The sequence below is a fragment of the Fukomys damarensis genome, unplaced genomic scaffold, assembly GCF_012274545.1.
Source record: "Fukomys damarensis isolate Sample0158 unplaced genomic scaffold, DMR_v1.0_HiC HiC_scaffold_20, whole genome shotgun sequence".
Classification (NCBI taxonomy): domain Eukaryota; kingdom Metazoa; phylum Chordata; class Mammalia; order Rodentia; family Bathyergidae; genus Fukomys; species Fukomys damarensis.
In genome coordinates, this window is record NW_022900932.1 from 23847918 (window position 1) to 23871706 (window position 23789).

The 23789-nt window shown below is 37.8% G+C and overlaps 1 protein-coding gene and 1 pseudogene across 4 annotated transcripts in view; both read left to right on the forward strand.

Moving 5' to 3' along the window:
- Positions 1-23789, forward strand: part of Ctnna3 (catenin alpha 3) — a 1561788-nt gene that overhangs the window by 1532107 nt on the left and 5892 nt on the right. The gene's annotated exons all lie outside the window — the stretch shown is intronic.
- On the forward strand, positions 15755-18058 carry LOC104850767 (annotated as a pseudogene).

Genomic DNA, 23789 nt, shown 5'->3' on the forward strand with positions numbered 1-23789 from the left:
ATATGTGCCCCCATTTGTGTTTTGGTCTATTTTTGCCTACATTTTTTTTCTTTCGTACCAGGAATGAAACTCAGAGCCTTGTGCTTTCCAGGCAGGTGGCTGCACCGCTGAACTTCATCCCCAACTCATTTGGTCTGTTTGGTCTAATTTAAAATACTTCTTGAGGACATCTCAGGAATTAACAAGATACCATCCATTGCGGGCCAAAGGTTACTACAGGATTTTATGTTTGCCCATTTGTGTTTTGGTCTATTTTTGCCTACATTTTTTTTCTTTCGTACCAGGAATGAAACTCAGAGCCTTGTGCTTTCCAGGCAGGTGGCTGCACCGCTGAACTTCATCCCCAACTCATTTGGTCTGTTTTTGGTCTAATTATTCTCTACTCCCCATTCCTCCCTTTTAGAATGGGGATATTTACCCTCTGACATTGTACCTTAGGATTATGTAACTTTTTTTATATTTTTACAGAGGTTCACAGCTAAGAGTTTGCCCGGACTCTTTGAAAAGACTTGGATCTTTGAAAATGTTTGAATTGTTGAGATTTTGGGGAAGGGACTAGTGCTGCATTTCTGGTTGTATGCTGAATTGTGGTATTATGTGAAATTATGAACTTGGTATTGTTTTTGTTTGGAGGTTAAGAATGACTGTAGAAGATATGTTTGAGTAGCAAGTTGAAAAGTGGTGGAATGTAGTAGTTTTAACTTGATTTGCTTTAGGATTATCTGCAGGGATTGGTGGAGTGCTCTTCTAGGTATGTCCGGGTGGTCCTGGAGATACGGCTTTGGGGTCTATGTTTGGTGTCTCAGATCTTCTGCTGTGGCGCTCTTTTCGGCTCTGCTTCCAGATCACTGAGCTAAGCAGCTTTGCACCCTCTCACCCTTCCCTTCCATTATGATGTCTGTGCCTCAGAGCTAGCAAATCACAGACTGAAGCTGTGAGCAAATTATACTCCTCATCCTTTAAGTAATGGTTATTGGATGCTGTGTCTCAGCAACAAGTAAACTAATGCACTATCTGAACATACTGAACTAAACTAAATATAGAGTGAAGGCCTGGAGCACAAATGTATATGAAGTGAGCATTCTCTGGTAAACAGCGTGATCCACAAACATAAGATCTAGAAATAGGCGTACAGAAAAGTTGATCCTTTTAACATGGTGCTTTTTTTCTTTTTTCCTTCTCAATGTTTTATTTTCTAAACATCCTTAGAATATTTGAGGACTGTGAGTATAATTAAGGGTTTAACACTGTGGAATACATCTTCTAACAGCAATATAATCATGTTTCAGAAGGAAAAAAAACAGAGTCCATTTAATAAAGTTACTAAATATAAAATGAGAGTAAACAGTTACTGTACTATTTTAGCTAGCAGATAACTAATCAAAGTAATATCATAGACTTATAACTGAACCTAGAATTTATGCTTGAGTAAACTCTATGGCTATGTCTCTATAGAAACTCACAATCTAGATTTTTTAAGTATCAAATAAAATTCCCTTTGCTGAATTCATGGAAAAGATACAATCTCTAGCTTTATTATCCTCATGGGAAAAAAACTTGGGCAGCTTAAATGTTCCAGACACACTGCCTTGGGAAATTTGAAACATTTTTTTTTTATTTCACATACCACTATACATATTGTTAGAAAACCAATGATGTGTGATAAAATAAGCACTGGCTTTAGAGCCAGGTAGAACTGGGTTCTGAATTTGCTTTGAACTTTGGTATCCTGATTATACTGTCGATAAACTCATAAACTCTGTACCCAGATCACCTGGTTTCAGGTCCTGCTCTTGCTACAAAGTGTGTGACCATGAGTCCTTATGCTTCATCTGTGAAACAGGAGTGCTAACAAGGCCTACAGTATAAACTTTAAAGATGCAGACATTTCTGAAGCTTTTTAATAAGTACTGGTGCATAATGATGACTATATATTGTGCACTTGAGCTATGTACGTATTGGCTCTAAAGTCTTGTTAGATTTCTGATCTTAGAAGAGATCATTGCCTATTTTTTCCTCCCATATGAAGTAGGAATTTCAGTCTCTCAGACCCATTAGATTTGTTTGGTTTCTTCTCAGAATTAAATTCAATATCTGATTAAATATTTTTGGAATGGTAAAGTAGCAGAAATGAGTATTATGATGAACATATTCAATATTTTATATTCGATAAGATTTAAACCAAAAACATTTACTGGATAGCCTGAAAAAAATCACAAAACTATGAAAAAATATTGATGCTAAGTACTTTCTGAAAAAATATTTTTTTACTTCCCTTTACATCAAAACTCACCTAGTGTGATTATATTAATCACAAAGTAAAGTGATAAGTCTTGTTGATTTCTATTATGTTAGTGTGTGGATGAGAACTGAAAGTGCCTATGCTTTGTAATTCATTAATGCTTTAGAGTAATCTCTGAGTATATGTCTTCAAATATAGTACCCCTTGCAAAAGCTAGTTTCTAAATTTCCAAGTAATAGGAGTTAATATTGAGTAAAAGTTTTAAAAGTCCTTTTCCTGCAGTCATATTTAACAGTAGGCTTCATCTAGAATTTTACTACACAATGACTTTTAAGGACTCTCTGCTTATAGATTTATATATGCCTTCATGTATTAAGGTAAATATTAAGTTCCATGGACTAAAATAAAATTATAAGTTATAATTGGTTTTAGTTAGGATATTCTATTAATTATTTAATTTTTCAGTTCATAGGTGCTCAAATACATTGATTTGTGAGGTAAAAACATATTTCCTGATTTCATTTGAATTATTTCCAAAGAGTAATGCACAGATTAATGCTGTTACTTTATAATTGCCTCATTTATTAATCAAGATTAAAATATTTGATTTTTCAGACTACTTTTATTCAAAATATTACCACAATGTTTTTTGTTACAAATAGTGTTGTTAAAACAAAAAGAAAGCGTCTAATTACTTAGTTCATCAAATAATCACATTCTTGGAAATTCTTGCTCATTTATATTGTGAAAATTATGTTAGTAATAGCTTGGGAATGCTATATGTATGTTGGTGATATTTTACCTGATCACCCTGAGTTTAGAACAGTTAGCTTCTGAAGGCTAACTTTAATGATAAGACAAACTCATAGAATTTTACTAGGTTACCCTGTTAATTTTTAGATAATGTCAAAGACAGTAAAAAAATTAATACATGAATCTTTCACCCAAATTTCTATCAATATAAAAAAAACTGAAACAAGATAAACACACAGTCTTTTTGATGAGAAACTAAATATGGACATTTAAGGAAAGAAATGTAGCCATTAAAGTAATATAATTTTAAGGGATCTGTGAAATGACCTAGAGAAAATTTTAGTAACACATTAAATTATGGATCTGGATGGAACCTTAAATATAATTCAGTCCAACCTAAATACTGCATAGAAAAATTCAAGTTCAGAGAAGTTAAGTAATTAGCAAAAAATTATTCAATAGCCATAATATTTAGTGTTTTGACTTATAGTTGAAGAGTTCTGTCTGCTAATCTATGCTAGATTTCACTTACAAATCCGAAATCAGAACACAAATGTGAGGGAGGTAAGGGGCTAATTTAGTAACAACAACAGCTGGTACAGTATCTGTGCGAAATGTGCAATAGTAATTCAGTGACCTACCTGTCAAAGATGCCTTATAGGCCCCTCTCTGATCAAGATTGGTTTCAGATTCTGGATAATACAGAACTAAAAGGTATGAATAAATTGGCCCATGTCACAAAGGTTAAATAAATTCAGGGCTGGTATCCAGAAAGAACATTAGCTGAAAGTGTTTGGAAAATTCGTAGATGAGAAAGATTATAAATCAGATTTCCACCAGTCCCTTAAAGTCTCCAATCATCTTACTACCTACTTAATTCCAATAAACAGTGTCAAGGTTATAGATGTGACAAGTTGATTCTTGGTATAGTCATGTTTTGCATCGGGTCTCTGACATAGGAATTGAAACTTCAACTCCACTAGGGGGAGAAGAAGTAATTATATCTCTTTGTAGTGCGATAAAATTAAACTCAGCACTGTGCTTTGGATGTAGACATTTCATGAGTCACATTTAAGTATGAGGATGAAATAGGCATCTCAATTCCTGTTTCAATGCAACGGGAATTTAATACTTACATAAAGTATTAATCAGTATTCAAAATTCATCCAGGAATAGCTGTGTCATCTTAATTCTACAATTTTATTGATGACCGAATGACGATTCTTTAATAAGAGACAGAGGGAAGGGAAAAGGGAAGGAAGGGGGATTTTAAAAAATGGAATTGAGGCAGACAAAGGACTATTATCAGGTATATATAAAGAACTCAAAACAAGCAGCCCCCCCAAATATAAAGACCCGATTCAAAAATGGGCATCCGAAATGAACAGACATTTCTCAGATAAACAAGTAAAAGCAGCAAGTAAATATATGAAAAAATGTTCCACATCTCTGATCATTCGAGAGATGCAGATGAAAACAACACTGAGATTCCACCTCACCCCACAAAGAATGGCTGCTATCAAGAAATCACACAATAACAAATGCTGGCGGGGTTGTGGGGAGAAAGGAACCCTTCTCCATTGTTGGTGGGAGTGCAGACTGGTGCAACCACTATGGAAATCAATATGGAGATACCTCAAAGAGCTTGGACTGGAGGTTCCATTTTACCCAGCCATCCCTCTCCTGGGTATCTTTCCAAAAGAACTAAAAGAATCATATCACAGAGAAGTATGCACACCCATGTTTATAGTGGCACAGTTTGTAATAGCTAAAACTTGGAAACAGCCCATTTGCCCATCCGTTGGAAACTGAATAAAGATGTGGTTTTTCTATAAAATGGAATATTACTCAGCCATAAAGAACGAGAAAATAGATTCATTCATAGGAAAATGGATACATATTAAAGATATACTCCTAAGTGAAATAAATAAGTCACACATGTGTAAATGCTGAATAGTTTCCCTGGTGTGAATAATCAGCAATAATACATAAGATCCTAATAAGTTTACTGATATTTAGAAATGGGAAGAAAGGAGCTAAAGATGTAGGGAAGGTGGGATGGGTAGGGGAAGGGTAATAAGGGAAAAGAAAAAAATGTGAGATAATGAAAAGATGAAAATGAAGTGTTTGTAGATGGGGAGAGGAGGAGGGGGTGAAGGGAGGGCAGGGACAAGGGGAAAAAATGAGAATCAAGACCTGTCATGTAGAGGTACAAGATCTCAACAATGAATGTAAGTGTACTGTACCCCTAAAATGTACCAATAAACTCAATTAAAGCTGAAAAAAATGCAATTGAGAAAAAAGGAAATAGAACTTTTGTAAATTGGAAGGGGACCAAGAGATGGAAAGAGCAGGGAGAAAGAAGGCAGTTAGGGGACATAAAAACAAGCAAGATGTGTAATGTGCATGCACCAACTCCCCATAATAAATGTAATTATTATGCAGTAGAATCATTTCCTAATAAAAATTAAGAGGTATAATAATAAATCCCTTGAGAGAGTGCTTAGAAGAGTAGCTCTCCTCCTTTTAAATGTTCCTGGTTTCAATCAAGACAACGAAAGAGCTAGTTAATGTGTTTCTTTCTGATGTAGCACAGAACACGCTTTATAGATATAGATCTGAACACACTTTAAGCTGGTTTTTATCTACCATGACTTACCTTGGTTATTTTAGCATGGGAAACATGCTTTCTAAGTGCTGTGATTTATCAGATCTGCAAAATCAAAGAAAATGATAGTACACCCAGGCTGTTTTAAAATATATAATCACCATTTACATGTGAGACAACAATCCAAATAAATTAGTTTCTGGCATATCCTACATTTTTATTTTAGTTTATATTTGTTTTGCCAAAAAAGATGAGGACAAGGGAATTGCAATTCATTATGGTAAGTCTGATAATAGCAGTATCTAAAGTTCAATAGGAAACATAAAGAAATTAGTTATGACAGCTACCTGAAAGGAGACAATAGTGTTGGGAAAATCATTGCCATCTCACTGGAGCTTTAGTGCGATAATCAGTTTGAGGATTGAAGAAAGAGTGTAAATCAAGAAAGAAAACTCCTGGTAGACAGACAAATATCCCTAACATCGTGGCAGTAAGATTTTATTTTATTTCATGAGAAAAGACCTACAGATTTGATTAGAGGGCCAGGGAGTGAGATCAGTGGTGCTGCTGCCTGCCTTGCAAGCACAAGATCCCAAGTTTGAACTGTCCCCCAAACTTTTTCGATTAGAGCAAAATAACATTGACACCATCATTTGACAATATGACATACCCAGTACCCTTGAATTCATTCTTTGTTCTGTGGTTATTAATGCCATATTAAAATTTGTAAGACAAAAAATAATTATAATAATTATATATTAGAAATAATTTTTGGTGAGTTCAGAGAAAGGGACTACTCCTGGAAATAAATGGGAGATTATCTCAAAGATTCATGTTAACTTGAATCATTGAAGCGCATATAAAGTTCAAGAAGGGACTTTACATTTCACTGGGTTTCAGAGATAGAATGAATACATTTTGATGACAAGGAGTGGAAGTTACAGATTTGAAGGCTATTGTAATAGTAGTTAAACATTTAAATGTATTACATACTATGTGCCAGACACTATTGCAAGCATTTAATACATTATAGCTTATTTTAATTTCCATGTCAACTTACTATGTAGCCACAATTATTAAGCCTGTTTTTTAGATGAGAAAATGGAGGCACAGAGAAAATACATAAATCATCTCAAGTCATTCAATTAATAAGTGGCATAGACAAGCTGAAATCATAGGCAGTTTGAACCTAGAGTCTTCTAAAGATTTGCTTCTAAAGTGCTTCTAAAAATTGTTTCCTTAATCATATTCTGATCTTCTTGAAGAAGGTAAAAATTGCATTTGATATTCTTTCAGCACATCTATGTGTAAATTTTCAGTAGGTAATTGGAAATATGATAATAAACTCAAAGAAGATTTCAAGTCTGAAGATAGAGATGTAAAATGCTTTCACATATAAATGTTAATTGAAATCATAGACATGTTTACCAAAATTATGCGCTTGTATTGACAAAAATGAGAGTCACAAGATTAAAGATAACTGAATAACATCAAGAGTCTCTGGATCTAGACTCTTTATAATGTTAATTCAAATCAAAAATGACTACTGCTTCATGAGTATATTTACTTTCATGATTCATATGTATCTGAAACAAAGTATTTGGTAATCTGTAGTACAGATCTACATTCTAACCACATCACTAGCTGGCATTGAGTTAATTTAAATAAATTGAAAATTTCAATCAACTTTTAACTAGTATTGATTTTTAAATTGGAAGACGAGCAGTCTTCCTTCTAAATTTCAGTGTTAAATCTCTAGCCAAAGTTTTACTGATGTTACACAACTGGGGACAGTCACATTTCTTCTCTGGTAAATGAAAATTTTGAACAATAAATTTAAAAGTTTGAAGCCAGAATCCATCAGGTATTTAGACAAATAAGCAGGTTTAGTTCATTTCTTTCCATTCTATTATTAAAACTAATCATATAAATTCTTTATTATCTTTTCCAAAATAAAACTCACTTCATTGTTATTTCCAATAAAATATACATTTGCAAAGACTCAGCTGTAGCTGTATTGAATTAGCACAAACTGAATATATCCTAGACATCTATTTAGTGCTAAAACTGCTCCACAAACTGGAATGGATATTGCCCATGACCCTAAGAAATAACAATTATTTTTGCTGAACTCAAAGGACCAACTAATTAAAAAATATAAAATGTAACCCCAGTGTATATTTTTTTCAGTTTAGTTTCATTGTCTGAACCATTGCTAAGGGAGGCTTTCCTTACATGCCATAACATTTTTGATAAGATATCTGACAATGTAAAAACAACTGTTTTCAATTCACCAGAATTCTACCACAAGTTACCTGTCACCTTTTCGATTTAATTCAAATAAATCAACGCAATCAGACATAATAATCAGATATCTTAGAAAAACAATAAAGAAACTCTACTTTTTATAACAAATAAAAATAAAGACAATACAAATGAAACTGAGTGAAAATTTATCTTCCCAGAATTAGTAGATCTATTTATAATTTTGTTTTTTAAATATTTTTATTAAAATTTTTATTTTATTTTGTCCCTTTCCTGCCCTCAAGCCCTCTCACCTATCTATATACAAAAAGCTTTGTTTCCATTTCTTCCTTCTCCTTCCAGTTTTTTTGTCTCAAAATTAGCTTACAAAAATGTGTTTTAGCATCTTCCTACAAAATTAATTGTTTCTTCGTTGATGGGAGATACTTTTAAACATACTATCTTTGGAAAAATAGATTAATGTAATGATCCCAAGTTTTGTAGGCTTTCACAACCTAAGTATTATAAACATAATGTTAAATTCATGGGAATAATTCAACTTTCAATTTCTATGCATGCCATGTGATTTTTAGCTGCTTGTGTGAGATATAGGGTATGTATTCTTATATCTGACTGGGTACCACTTCTCTACTTTGTTCTCTTTTTCTCTTTCTGCATCGCTGTAGTTTTATTAAACTGTGAGTTCACCAGTTCTGCACTACTAGGTCCCAGTATTTGTTCTAAAATCTACACAATCTCTAAGACAAATGTCCATCTTTTCACTCCTGCTTAGACAATGGTTGTACAAAATGAAAAATCTGACTTCTTCATGGCTGAGATCTTCTGCTTTTAAGTGGCTTTCTTTTGTTCCTCAAAGTAACCATCCTCCCATATTTCATTCCCCTGTTTTAGTGCATTCTTGTGTTTTATATTTCCTTTTCAGGAGAATATTGAACAATATCTCAATGTCATGTTAACTGGATCCACATCAATATGGGATGTTTCCACTGAAAGACATTTGCTTCAAATTCCAGATTTTAGTGATGGAGAGACATGTGAATAGGGAGGTGTGGCCCATAATTAAAATAGTCTTGAGATTCAAATTATGGTAGGATGACATAGTTTTAGGTGAGCAGTAGCAGATGGAAATTTCATTGTATAAGCAAAAAGATGAGCTGGCAGTTAAATAAGAAGCTTAGATTGCACTGAATACCCCAGCATGTATAACCAAAGTAATATCTGTACACAAATGTGTTGTGAGAAAAATAGTGTTGGAGATAAATAGCTGCATCAGAAGTGTTAAAGATGGTTGCAATGTGTAAAAGCAGTCTTCACCAAAAGACTTCTAGAAATAATAATCAAATTTGGTAGCACAGCAGAATTCAGTCAACACTTAAAAATCAATAATATTTCTTTTCATCAATAATAATCACACTGACAGAAAAATTAGGGAAACAATACCCATCACAATAGCATAAAAAAAGAAAATACTTGGGAATTAATCTAACCAAAAGGTTAAAAAAAATCTATAATGAAAACTACACTACTCTGAAAAACATGATCAAAGAACATGTCAAAAATGGAAAGATACTGTTTGTGAAGTCATACTCAATGTATTCCAAATACTTATACTTCCAAAACTGTTATAAAGATTTAATGTAATTCTAATCAAAATACCTGTAGCATACCTCACAGAACTAGAGAAAACAATTCTAAAATTTATATGGACTAAAAGAGATCTAGATAGCAAAAGCAATTCTGGGCAACAAGGAAAAGACAGGAGTCATCACAATCCATACTTCAAGATCAACTGCAAAGCATGGCATTGGAAAAAACAAACAAAACAAAACAAACAAACAAAAAGTATTGTGGTTAAGTGGAACAGAATAAAGATAGAGAAACAACTCTATGTTGCCATATCTTTGAAAAAGAGTTCAGATACCTCTTTCACAAATGGTGCTGGGAAAACTGGCTCTCTGCCTGGTAAAGATTGTCTATAGACTGTGTACACTAAACCAAAGTCAAAATGGATCAAAGGTCTAAATATTAAAATATAAACACTTAATCTGCTGGAACAAAAAATAAATTTTTGAAAACAGGGCCTAGGCAAAGAGTTTGGGAAGAGAACCTTGGTCACATAATAGTAATACCAATAGACAAATAGGATCCCATCAAATTAAAAACATAGCAAAGGGAATGACCAAGAGAGTGAAAAAAACAACTTACATAATAGGAAAGAAATTTTGACAACTACTTATCAGTGAAGACTGATATTAGAATATATAAAGAACCAAAGAAAATAGACCTCCCCAAATTTAGAGACCCAATGGAAAAATAAGCATCTGAAATAAGTAATTCTCAGATGAGGAAGTACAAATGGCCAATAAATACATGAAAAAAGTTAAACATTGATAACAATTTGAGAAATGCAAATTAAAGAGAAAAGCAAATTAAAAGAACACGGACATTCTGTCTTACTCCAGAAATAATGGCTATATTCTAGAAATCAAATAATAAGTAATGCTGGAAAGGCTGCATGGAAAAAAGAACACTTCTTCAATGTTGGTGGAAGTGTAAACTGGTACAACCAGTTTATCAGTATAAAGACTTCTCAGAAAACTGAAAATGCAAATTTATTTGACCTATTTACTCCCCAAAGTGGTATCGTTCTGAATGAAGTAAAAATATCATATTACATGATATATGAATACTCTTATTTATAGCAGCGCAATTCATAACAGCTAAATCTTGGAAGCAGCCTAAATATTCATCAACTGATGAATAGATTTTTGTTTTCGTTTTTGTTTTTGTTTTCTTTTTGTTGAGCTTATTGGTACATTCTAGGTATACAGTACAGTTACATTCATTACTGGGATCTTGTACCTTTACATGACAGGTCTTGGTTCTCATTTTTCCCCCTTGTCCCTGTGAATAGATTTTTTAAAATGTGGTATTTATATACCATAGGGTACTGCTCTACCAGAAAGGATATTCTTGAGCCATTTGCAGAAAAATGAATGCACCTTGATACCATAACGTTAAGTGACATAAATCAGACACAAAGCTTAAATATCACATTTTCTCTTATATGAGAACCCCAATATGTAATCAAGTGAAAAATGAATAGAGCATAGGAAATAGGAAGGTGGATCTTTGGCTTATGGAAAGGGAGTCAAAAGATGAAGGGGGCGGAATGATGGAGTAAAAGGAGACTAGAATAAAGGAAGATGGGAAGTTCTGGGTACATGTACTACATCTCTACAGTGACCATGATCCTTACATATTACAACCTATATCTATATCTATATCTATATCTATATCTATATCTATATCTATATCTATATCTATCTATATGATGCCAAGAGGAGAAGGAAGGGCAAGGGATTGCAAAAAGGAATCGCAGCATGTAATGTACATGTACCAACATGATTGTTGTAATCATAATCTACTATAAACATGTGGCAATAGAAATAATAGAAGAGGAGAAAAACGCTGATTCAATGGGATGAGCTTTAAAAGCAATTAACCTGTTTAATCTCGGCCTATGATTCCTAGGGAAGAAAATCTCAGTTTTTTCTTTCCTTTTTGTATATTCTGCTATGATACGCATTCGCATGCAGAACTTGTATTTCTCGTGAACAGTCGTATTCCACAGAAGACTGCATTATGTTAGTAAGAATGGCTTCCAGGTTGATTATTAGGAAACTAGGTTTTTAGATCTGCCACTCTTCTTCCTCACTCCAGAGAGTGCATTAGAATACAAGTGAGTGAAAGGATATAAATTAGAACAGTAACCTCAAAGCCACTCTAATTCCTATAAAAATAGCAAATAATTTTCCACTTCTAGTATTTGAACTATTATTACTACCATCTATTTTTGGCCCCTGTGACACATAGTGCAAGAGTAATTGAGATGCACCATTGGTTTTGGCCCCTTGAGTTAAAGGCTTTGCTCTAGAGGACGACCCTCGTCTTACTTTGTGACTAGTGTTGTAATCACTTAGTTGACTCACTTGAACTTCTGTATGTTCAAGTTAAGTGGCGAGATTAAAAAGAGAAGATAAAATCCTAGGCATTAAAAATGTGAAGCACACGTAGACACATACACACATGATCACAATAGTCAGCCTGTGACTAAGCATATGGCTCCCAAATTGGAGTCTTCCAATACAAAAATTTGTCCAGAAATCTATACACTTTTTTATTAGAAAAGTCATTCTTTTACTTGAAAGGGTGTCAATTAAGATGCAGTGAGCAGCCGATGTGCACATGTTTCTGAAGGATAAGAGTGGCTAGAGACAGCCATTTAGAGGAACTCAGTGGAAATAACAGAGCCCAGTGTTCAGGGATTTAAACTGTGTGTGGGTGGAAGGATACTTTCAAAGTGAAAAGGCAGAGTATTTCAGTGCAAATGTTCAAAGGTAGAATGAAACCAATGGGTTGGGAGTTTGGAACCAGAGCTAGATAGTAACAACTGAAAGGAGACATTCTCATCAAATTACAAAATGTTTCCTTTTATGGAGAAAGTAGCATCACAAGAAGGTTAAGAGAACAGGATCTTTCACATAATACAGTTTTGAGTTTAATCCCAGTGTTACATTTTACTGTGTTGATTACCTTGGCAGAGACTCATAAATCCTCTGAGTCATAGTTTTTAGAAGCTTTATTTGATAAAGTGGAAACATAATACCTACCTCACAGGGTTCTTATGAAGACTATAGGTAATATTTTAAAGCATTTGGTCTTCACAAAAGTTTACTGAGAGCAATTACAAGTTTATATGTCATTTTTTTGTGACTAATATTGGAAAAAGAATGTTTTGTCTTAGACACTTTAACAATTATAACAATGAAGTGATATCTATCTATCTATCTATCTATCTATCTATCTATCTATCTATATATCTCCTATTTTGCTTTGCACTTGATTAGGTTTACCACACTCTGTCCTAATGACAAACCTATAATGTAGATTTTTTAGTTTTCCATTATAAAGATGAGAAAACTGAAGCTCAGGAGAGAAAAAAATGTGTTACTTATATATGTCCCCAGAGCCTATGTTCTTAATCACACCGCTCCATTTTCTTTCTCCTTTCTCCTACGCATGCTTACACACTTACATCCATTCACCTAGCCCTGTGGGCTTTATTTTTGAATTTACACAAAGACTAAGTTCTCAGTGATTAAAAACCACATATGGCTTTATGCTTCCACTGCCTGCTGAATTCCAATGCCTGGGGATTAGTTTAGATGCCTGTTGCATTGGGGTTGGGGCCTGCTGCCAATAAAGTTTCTCATTTTCCAAGCAGCTGGGAGGGCAGCAACCAGCTGTTCTGAAATGTGTTTGAACCTCTTCCCCTTGACTGACACAGCTGTGCTTATTTATAGAAAGATTCTGGAAGATGGTTTTGTGTTTTAGAAGACACTAAGCAAGTTAAAAGAGATTTCTGATTTGAAGAGACAAGATTTTGGAACAGACTTTTTTAGTGTTTTCCAATTGTGGACAATTCTGCAACCTCTAGTAGTCTCTTAGTTACAAAAATTTTGTCTGAAATAAATAAAAGACAGTCATTTTAAAAACACTTTAATTATTTTTCTGATGGTACATTTTTATACCTGACATATTCCATGCCTCGTATCTGAGATAATAAATTTTGTGCCCCCAGGCTTCTTGTGTAATGCTTCCCAAAGCTCTGTTCTACCCTGGTACCTACCGCTCTTTCTTTCCAGTGTGTTAGTTAGGTGAAACAATAGTGGAATGAGTTAATGCTGCTGCTTCCTACTCTAGATTTAAACAATTGACCAAGTACATAGTAATTGTTTCTGGAGGCCATAGCAGGAATGTGGATGGGGAACCTTGGACTACCAGTCAAATGAAAGTATAAAAAACATGAAACATTAAAAGGTATGGAAGAACTCAGAAAAACGGTACCTTGATCTTAGACTTCGTTTTCACAATTGTGTAGTTAAATTTTCATCATAGCACTTGCTTTATGGAAATTGTAAAACTCAGTTTTTAATTTAGTCATAAAGGGCAGTAGTATAGTTTATGGAATCGTATTAAAGCAAGGTCATATCTTCAAAGATTCTGGAATTAGGGTCACAAATGAAGTGGCAAAATTTTAGATGTATTTCAAAAGAAGGACAAGGTAACATTTTATTGAAAATCATAAAATTATATTCTTTATATGAAAATATAGATAGCCTGTGTATACACTTTGGTACATTAAAAAATGTTCAATTAATTTCTGCATGCCTCTCATTTCTGTAGCTTCTATTTTCCCAGCAAAATACTTAGTTTTCTAGATAAACGTAAGAATGTTTGACAGCATCTTAGGAATCATAAATATGTAAAATAATTTAGAGCTACAGAATCCAATACTCATGTCATTCACATGTATTAGTATATATGTACAGACACACCATATGTATATATGAATGCATATATGTTCATACACTTACAGATATGTGTATATATAAATGGTGATGGAAATAAGGAAGAAGACTACTTAATAGGTATAAATATTTTTAATTGAATGAGAGTGCAAATGTGAAATTTATTTTTAACACATTATAATCACAGAAATGAAAACTAAATACTACAGAATTTTGTGAATAAAACCATAATATAAAGGAAATAGAGGGATATGCATGCTCCAGTGGAAATTCTATCTTGCTAGTCATAATTACTTTCACTCTCGGAACATCTCTGTATTTGAGATGTTTGTGTATTGATTTTCAGTTAGGGGTGACCAGTGGGAAACCATGAACATACTATTACTGGTAAGCTGTCATCTACTTTTGTCATTTATCTGCCTATCATAGGTTCATCTTTCCATCTCCTCACATGGGGTATTGAGACAATTCACACTGATATGAGTGCTGCTCATAATGAAGGCTGCTCATCATCACCAGTTTTCTTCAGTATGCCTCCATTGCCTCTATTATCAATTTTCTATATTAAATTCTACTTTTGAAACATTTGAAATTGTTTCTGTTTTCCTCACGGGACTTGGCTGATAGATAAACTGAAAGGATTAGGAGGTCTAGAGGTGGCCTTACAGCATTATAAGAAATGCAGGAAGTTTATTAGTGTACACACGTATATGCCCCTGTGTGCACACATGTGTGATAGATGATAAGGAATCACAGTACCCGTCCCATAACTTCTAATTTTCTTTTTTTTTTTTTTTGGTACCTGGGATTGAACTTGGGTCCTTGCGCTTGCAAGTCAGGCCACCGAACCACTGAGCTAAATCATCCCCAGCCTTATGCCTGAATTTTCAACCATGTTCACCAAAAGACACATACCAGAATAAATAAGTATTCCTAAAACCAATAGCTTCTTCTTAATAGTTCATTGACAGTAGAATAGGTAAACTGCATTTTATGTAATGGAATATTATAAAAGAATGATAATTGATCTTACAAATGAAATTTGATGAAATTAAACCAGAAATATAAGATTAGTTATTAAATGCAGATCCTAATGCTGACCTGCCACCCCTCCACTGACATGACCCACCAGGGTGGGGAAAGGCACTTCCAGACTTCAGCTCGGTGAGTGGGTGGGCACCTCCTTGCTCTTCCAGCTGCCAGTGTAAGAACGGGAACTGGACCTGGTTTTTCTGGATCATAGCTATGCCAAGCTGTGGAGTGCCCACCCAGGTGCCAGTAGTGCCTGCCCCACCTGCATGTTCTTTGTTACTCCCCAGAGGCAGCAGGAGAATGTCATTGAATCAGGTGTCCCAGTAGATGTGGAGATATCACATCAACTCCTGTGCCACTCTGACAATCAGAAGGCGCACAGTGTGATGAACGTATGTGAACGGTGTGGCATCTTTGCCAGAACGGATGTGGACGCCCGGCCCCGCCAGAGGTCGGGGAAGAGCATGTGAACAGATCCCGACCTTGATTGATTGGATGCTCCTGTCATCCAACACAAAGACTGCGGCTGCAGGTTTGAGACCTTGTCTTTCCTCCTGAAGAGGCCGCAGGATGCTGCTGTGGGTGTCCTTTCTCATAACAAACCAAGCAAACTCCCGGGCTCCTCTCATTCTCATTACCTCCTTGGGTCACTCCAGCTCCGTGTTGCCCACCTCGTGCCTCCACCACTTGTGGCAGTCTCAGCTCTCTGCTTAGGCAAGGTCATCCCCGTGGTCACCCATCTGCTGCACAGTGGCAGCGGAGCGGGTGTTCTGCAGTGTCTGGAGCACATGACTGGGGCAGTGAAGAGCAAAGTGCTAGAGATTCATAGCCACTTCCCATGAAAACCTGTCATCATAATTGGCTGGAACACAGGAGCTTTGGTGGCCTGTCATGTGTCGGTGATGGAGTATGTCATGGCTGTCGTCTGCCTTGGGTTTACTCTCCTTACAGCAGACAGCCCTCAAGGGGATGTGGATGAACCCCTCCTGGACATGAAGACCCCAGTCCTCTTTGTCTTTGGTCAGAACTCCCTGCAGTGTCACCCTGTAACCATTGAGGACTTCCGGGAAAAGCTTCACGCTAAGAACAGCTTGGTGGTGGTTGGGGGAGCAGATGATACCACCAGAACAAGGAAAGCAAAAAAGAAATCCGAAGGGTTGACTAAAGCATGGTGGACAGATGTACTCAGTACAAAACTGTGGACTTTCTGACTGGAGTGCTCATTCAGTGCTCATTCTGACAGGGGGCCATCTGGGTTAGGATCCTCGGGATCTTTTTAGGAGGCCTAAAAGAAGAAGCCCTGTGACATGTCCCTCAGGGACATGGCCTTTGATGTCCCTGAGCAGGGCAGTCGGCCTGCTTCCCCCGCCACCAGTCTGCCCACGTCATTCCCAGGCTTAGAGGCTTCTCTAGGGTGTCCAGATGCCCCACCTCCAGGTCCAAGATCAAAGTGACCACAGTGACCTCAACCCAGAAGTCCAGTCAGATCGGAAGTTCTCAGCTGCTGAAGAGACACATGCAGAGGGCAGAAGCTGTGCTGACCCACAAATAAGCCCAAGTTCATTTCCTCAGAGCCAGTAGAGGAGGTGGAGAAGGAGAAGCTGAGGGTCCAGCTGAAGCAGCACCACCTCTCTAGCCCTCTCCCCAGCACCAAGGCCTCCAAGCAGCCCAAGAGCAAAGTGTCACTCATCTCATAAGGGGACGTGGCCAGAGGGGCTCCAGAAACTGCAGGAGAGAAGCCCATCACCGTGATGCTGGGGCAGGTATCCTCGGAGACCCAGGAGCTCACTGGGCTTCTCACCATAACCAAGTCAAATGCTTCTGAAGTTACAATCATGGCCAGCCCTACCTCTGCAGGGGTCTCCAGCAGCACCTCCCCCATTGCCCTACACACACCTCAGAGCCATTTGGTGGCCACAGCTCCTGCAAGCTCCCTCCCAGAGGCTGCTTTGGCCAGCAGCCTCCTCCAAGGCCTCAGCTTCAGCCTACAGATATCAGCAACAAGAGCTACAGCCTCCCTACCAACCCTTCCTCAGGGCTGGCTACACAGGTGGGCTCCTGATTCTGCAGCACAGTTGGTTTTGGCAGGGATATGGGCCTGGAGTCAGTAGGTCAAGGACAGCCAGCCAGGAACTGCCAGTGGGGAAGGTCCATCACTTACTGTGTGGCCGAGGGCAGGTTTCTTGGCCTCTCCATCCTGTTCCCTGCTTGGTAAATAAGGTAATCACAGTAGCTCCCTCAAAGTTGTGAGTATCCCTGATGATGTCTGCATGCCAAGAGCCTGACAGAAGACCTGGTCCATGGTGGACGCTCAGTGCATGTCAGCCTCTAGCAGTGAGCTTCAGGCACTCCATCTTGGAATCTGCTGCTGGATGGCAGCTTCTGACTACTTCAGCTTGTGTGTCCCACAGGCCACCAGTATGAAGCTGCCCACCTCCATGCAGAGCCTGAGGGACATCACCACAGGCACCAGCACTCTCGTCCGTACCATTGCACTGTCCACCGCTCTCTCCTCTTTGTTCACCACCCCGGTGGGAAGCCCATGACCATCCACCAGCTGCTGACTAATGGGGGTCTCGCTAAGTTGGCAAGCAGGCTTTGGCCTGGCTCAGATGTTCAACCAAACCTCAGAGTCTGAAGGTCCCCACCACCATAACTCTGACTCTCCATGGCCAACTGAGCAGAATCACCACACTGAACCCATTTTCAGGGGAGGCTGGGCCTGAGGAGCCCATATCCCAGGTGCTGGCCTCCAGGTCACAGCACCTGCCTCCTGTACCCTGAAGATGCCACACAGTGTGTCCTTACCAGGTGGTGATGGCTGTCTCACAGTGGCTATGAGCACACACGTGTGCGTCCTGCTGAGCTGTCTGAGTGTCTGAAGATCTCTTCATAGCAGTCGTTTTTGCCTCTCTGCCAGCTGTCTTCAGGGTCAGGCCTTTGGGTCTCAAGCAGCCATGTGGCCGGGTGACCTGGCACTGAAAAAGAGACAAGGGAAGGAGCACCCTCCAGCATCCACACTCTAGTTCTCGGAACTCCCAGCCTCTCTCAGCTCCAGCAGTTGTGTACCAGAGGCAGTCCTTCCTCGTGCTGGTGTGGTTGACCCTGGCACTGTTGGTCTGCTCATGATGTCTAATAAAGGAGCCTCCTTTCTATAGTCTGTCCTCCCTGTGTCCATATGGAGGAGAGGGTCATATGCTCTGGGGCTGGAGAGGATCTGGATCATCGTGGCCTACTGGTAGGTCAGAGAGCTATTGTGAAGCTTCACCAAGGAGCCAAGGAAACTTCTTTAAAAACTGTACCACATACAGAGTAGCCTGCTAGAGCTCCCAGATGGAAGCAAAGAAAACTGGCGCATCACCTCTCTGTCTCTTGGCCATTTCAGGATGTGGGGAGCAGCAGTCCCCATGAGAGGGCTGAAGACGAGGAATGAAGTGCCCGGTTTCACAGACAGTTTGCACTTGGGGCTGTGCATCTGGCCCCTGAGGACCTGGTGACTAGCTAGAGACAAGAAGCAGAATTTGCCAAGTCAGGGCAACCCCAACCCCTGACAGCCCTGTCTCCAGGTCAGGGATGAAGCAGGGCCAACAGCTAAGGTGGTATCTTGGCCTAAAAGCTTGGGCCACCAGGACGGTCTTGGTCCTGGGGAACCTGAGCATCAGGACGATGAAGACCGAGCGCCACTGTTTCTGTTCACGTGACTTCTCACTTCCTGCCTGGAGGTGGGGAGACTGATGGCAGCTGTCCTACTGTGCAGTGCTCTTGGTGCCAGCCTGAGCACTGCAGGCCAGGGTCCTAGTGAGAGGCTCCTTGTGGATGGCGCGCTGAGGCCTTCATGATCTCCTCACAAGGCGTGCATCCAATGTATGCAATGTGGACTAGGATTCCGATCCTCCCTGTGATCCAGCTCGGGCTCCCTTCCCTTCCACACTTAGAATGTTTCCCGCCAGGGTGATAGATAGGCACCTTGAGAGTGAATGTTCAGTCCAGGGTCCTGACCCCCAGGGTGGTGAATGTCCAGACCAGGCCGGCGGATCAGTGCTGCCGGAATGAGCACACTGTGCTCAGTAGTCACAGACAAAGTAGTTTGGGGTGTATGTGATGGAAGTGGAGAGAGTTTCCTAAATCCCAGGCCCTGTCCCTCACCTATTCTGATTCACACAGAATTTTGCTATATTTTTTCATTCACTGGTAGGTTATTTCAGAAGGCATCTAATAAATTTAAGGAAGATCTGAAATCTGAAAGGCATCCAGGGCTTGGCACTGACAGCTTTACAGGTAGGATCAGAATACAGCAAAAGAGCAGTAAAATGAGGCTCTGTGAAGCCCTGAGGACAATTGGAGGGCCCTGAACATCCTCACAACTGAGCAGCACAGCCTAGACCACCCCGGGGCTGCTCTTGGAGGACAATGGCCTGGGTGTACTGGGACCAGAGAGCCTCACGAGTCGGCCTAGCCTTGTGCTGTCCTCTGTGTTCCCCATGGGTGACTGCTGACTCTAAAACTGGAGAGCAGCCTCTGAGATCACTGATCTTCACACGGTGGGGACAGCCAGTGGCGGAAGAGGTCAAAATCTGTAGTGTCACCCTCCTCAGGTCCCCTCCCAAGCCGTACTTCCCACAGTGTCTCTGCCTGTCTCACCGCAGGCTTGGAGGCCACCATCTCAGAAGGTCTTGACGTAACACATGAAAGGATCAAGAAGGCTTTAAATTCATGGACAACAGGGGCATGTTGCTCCCCTGTGAATGTCTTTGGAGGAGGTCACTGAGGGGCAAAGACCTGCCCCCTAGTGGTCTACCACCCGAAGAATCTTGACTGGAAGTGACCTGCTGTGTTCTTACTTAGCAAAAACAATTAAAAACACCCAAACAAGCAAACAAAAACATCACTTAATATATGTGCAATATATTTGACATAAATGTAATATAGTCTGTATATATGTACACATATACATTTAAATTAAACAATTAGATATATTTGATACATGTGTTTCATAATGACATTTGGATATATATGGGGGAAGTTTCATAAAAGTAAGAATCAGACTCTGTAAAATGAAGAAAATATTACCAGAATATTGATAATCTTTCAAAAAGTCTAGTTGTATTTTGAGAAATAGCTTCACTGACATTTATGTATGCTAGGGAATAAGCCAGTAGAAGAGAATAAAAGTGTATTAGGAGAGGAAATTAATAATTACAACATACCTAAAACATAAGAGAGACATAATTTAGGGTATGGTTGGAAGCATTGTTTTTAGAAAGAAAAAGTAATTCTCATTTGTTTTGTTTTTTGGTACTGGGGATCGAACTTGAGTCCTTGAGCTTGCAAGGCAGGCAGCCGAACTGCTGAGCTAAATCTCTGGCCCCAAAGTAACTCTCATTTGAATGAAAATGCATGAGAATGAAGGACAGAGATTCAGGTGTTTTGCTTTTTCTGTTTCTTCTATTTCTCTTGCATTGTTATTATTTACTTAATTGTTTATTTTATATTTAAATAAAATAACTTTTGCATAACCGGTGGCAAATATGAAATGCCTGATGTTTGTTGAGCTTGAAAATTTGAAGAAGTGTTTGAATAGAATGAGTTCAAGCATTGACTAAGAAGGTTAGTAATAGAATATATACTTAGCATGGGCAAGGGCCTGGGTCCAATCCTCTGCTTGCACACTCATGAATACTCACAACAGGAGCATGAACATGTGCCTACACACACACACACACACACACACACACACGCACTGTCATGTTACTGGCTATTAATTTATCTCATAATCCATTGCCCAGTTGAAAGGATTATCTAAAAGTACTGGTAGAGAATCTCTATAGGTAAGTGCTGATGACATGAATCACTTTGCAAAGTCTGTAGTAGAGATACAAATAAGTTAAGAAATATTGAATATATTAATAGTGGAGTTAAGATGGTAGAACAAAATCAAAAAGGTATAAAATAGTAGTGATACGGAAAGTTCTATGGACTGGGAGTTTTGCATGGATTTAAATTAAAGCCACTTAGCCTTTTAGGGTCCTATAGCCTACTTGTTTCTTTCCTATGGTCTATATATGAGACTAGGATTAAGAAAGGAGACCAGTGGTTTCTTATTCTTAGTTCATAGTTCTTGCACCATTATTCAAATGTCATATTGAATGTCATCACAGCGATGTCTATGGTGATGTCTATATAAATTAATAGCCAGTAACATGAGGTTGTGTGTGTGTGCGTGTGTAGGCACATGTTCATGCTTGTGTTGTGAGTATTCATGAATGTGCTCAGAGGGGATTGGACCCAGGCCCTTGCCCATGCTAAGTATATATTCTATTACTAACCCTTCTTAGTCAATGCTTGAACCCTTACTATTCAAGCACTACTTCAAATTTTCAAGCTCATCAAACATCAGTGTCTCAATTGTCCTGCCTGATGCTGGAGAAAGGAGGCAAAGGTTGAAACACCAATGTTGAGAGAATGATGCCATAGCCTGCCTGCTCCTGTTAGTTCTCCTGGGGAAAGAATATACTTATTTTTTCTGGATCTATGTAAATACTTGGAGCTACAATAGTCATTATTGAAAATTATTTGTTTAGCTAAGCATTTATCTTCAAATCAACATGATTGATTGATAGCTAATCATGGCCAACTGGTAATTAAAGGTCATTCTTGGTAGCCATTGGAGTTGGCATTATGCTTATGATTATTTATTTTTATTGTTTTGGTACCAGAGATTGAACTCACAATCTTGCACTTGCGAGACAGGTATGGAGCCACTGAGCTAAATCCCCAGCCTGATTATTTATTTTTAAAATGGTGAAAGTGCTTTGGCCTAGACTGCTTTAGAAAAAATTACCTTTGGAAAGGCTTTTTGACAGGTCAAGTTTACAACTGAATACATGCCATATTTCATTTCACATCTGAACCTCATTAGTGTTAATATTTTAGGTATTCCATGCATGTTTTCCCCCCTTTCATCTAATGTTATCTGCTTCTGTTGTCATATTCTAATGGAGAATCGACAAAGGACAAATTTACTGTGTGATTCATATGAGGGACCCATTGGAATAACTCTTCATATTCAAAGAATTAGCTACCTTCCCACTTTGATTATAAGCTTGACAATTTCAATTTGGAGATGCAGCCCCATTTTGACTAGCTGCAACAAAAGCCTTTATTTGATTTGCCTATTAAGCCAGCGAAGGTATTTAGCATTTTTTAATATATCCAAAAAAGAAAATGCTTTCAATACAGGCATTCTTCAAAATATCCATTTAGAAACAAAATAATAAGTTCAGCAAGTATTTGGATAAAATTAGCTCCTCTAAGAGGTTCAGGGTGACTCATATAAAGGTACTGAATTAGTTGGTATATTTTTTGCTAAAAATACATTTAAACATTTTTGGCAGTGCACTACTGTCATAAGATCAATCTAGAAATGCATTTAGAATAATTTAGAAAAACTACAAATATCTTAAAGTGTTTCTAGACAGTTATTTTGTGCTGACATTTTCTGGTCAACAGACACGCACGAATGCCAGACATGGTCTATGCCGATCCCATTTTCAAATGACTTAACTAAATGATTTAGAGCTAAATAACAGTTAAACACACACTGCCAAAGTGCCAAATCTTGCTTTCTTTTGCAAAACCAAGGTAAACAAATTGGTTTAATTTTATTTTATAATTAGAAAAAAATTTGTTTCATCAGCATGTATTTGTAACGGACACATTTTGAAGACTGAATAAATGCATTTTCTCGTCCTAGCAGGTATAATTTCCTTAATTTTTTGGCATTATCAGTTTGCCTATTGAGATCTGGAATTTTAAATGTAAAATTAAAGAGTCTTAATCTGCTTTGAAATGATGTGGTTCCTATAGAGATGAGTTAATTTTTTTCTATTTGCTCTTTCCAAAAAAGTACTACTTAGAAATTCATATCAAATAAACATTTCAAATCAACCTCTTAACAAAATAAATGCCTGAGCAAATAAGATATCTTCCTTACTCTTGGTACCAATGAACATTATAAAATAAGATTAAAATTTAAAAAATAGAATTATTGTATTTTTAATTTAAATTTTTAGACATAGTGTTAGTATGAATGCAGTTTCTTCAAGTGTTCAATACTTGAAAATAATCACATATCGGAAATGGCATGTCACTGAAAGATGGTTAAACACATCGAGTAAAAACTAGGTGAAACTAGACTCTTCGTTCAGATTTCAGCTCTACTGTTTAATAGCTGTTACACTGAGAAATTTGCCAAACTTTCCAGTTCGTTTCCTCATCTATAAAAATGAAGATAATAATAGTACTTAAAGGATTGGCTTGAGTTCATTTTCAACATCATACAATAGATATTAATAATGATTATAAGTTGTTTTTATGCCTAGGACCAACATCCACACATTTGATTTTCAAAATATTGCTTGTATGCAGGTGCAGTATCCATCAGGGGACTTTTAAGTTCAGGTAAACATGGGGACTTACAGAAATGTCTCGGGCTACACTTGGTACCAGTTTATGG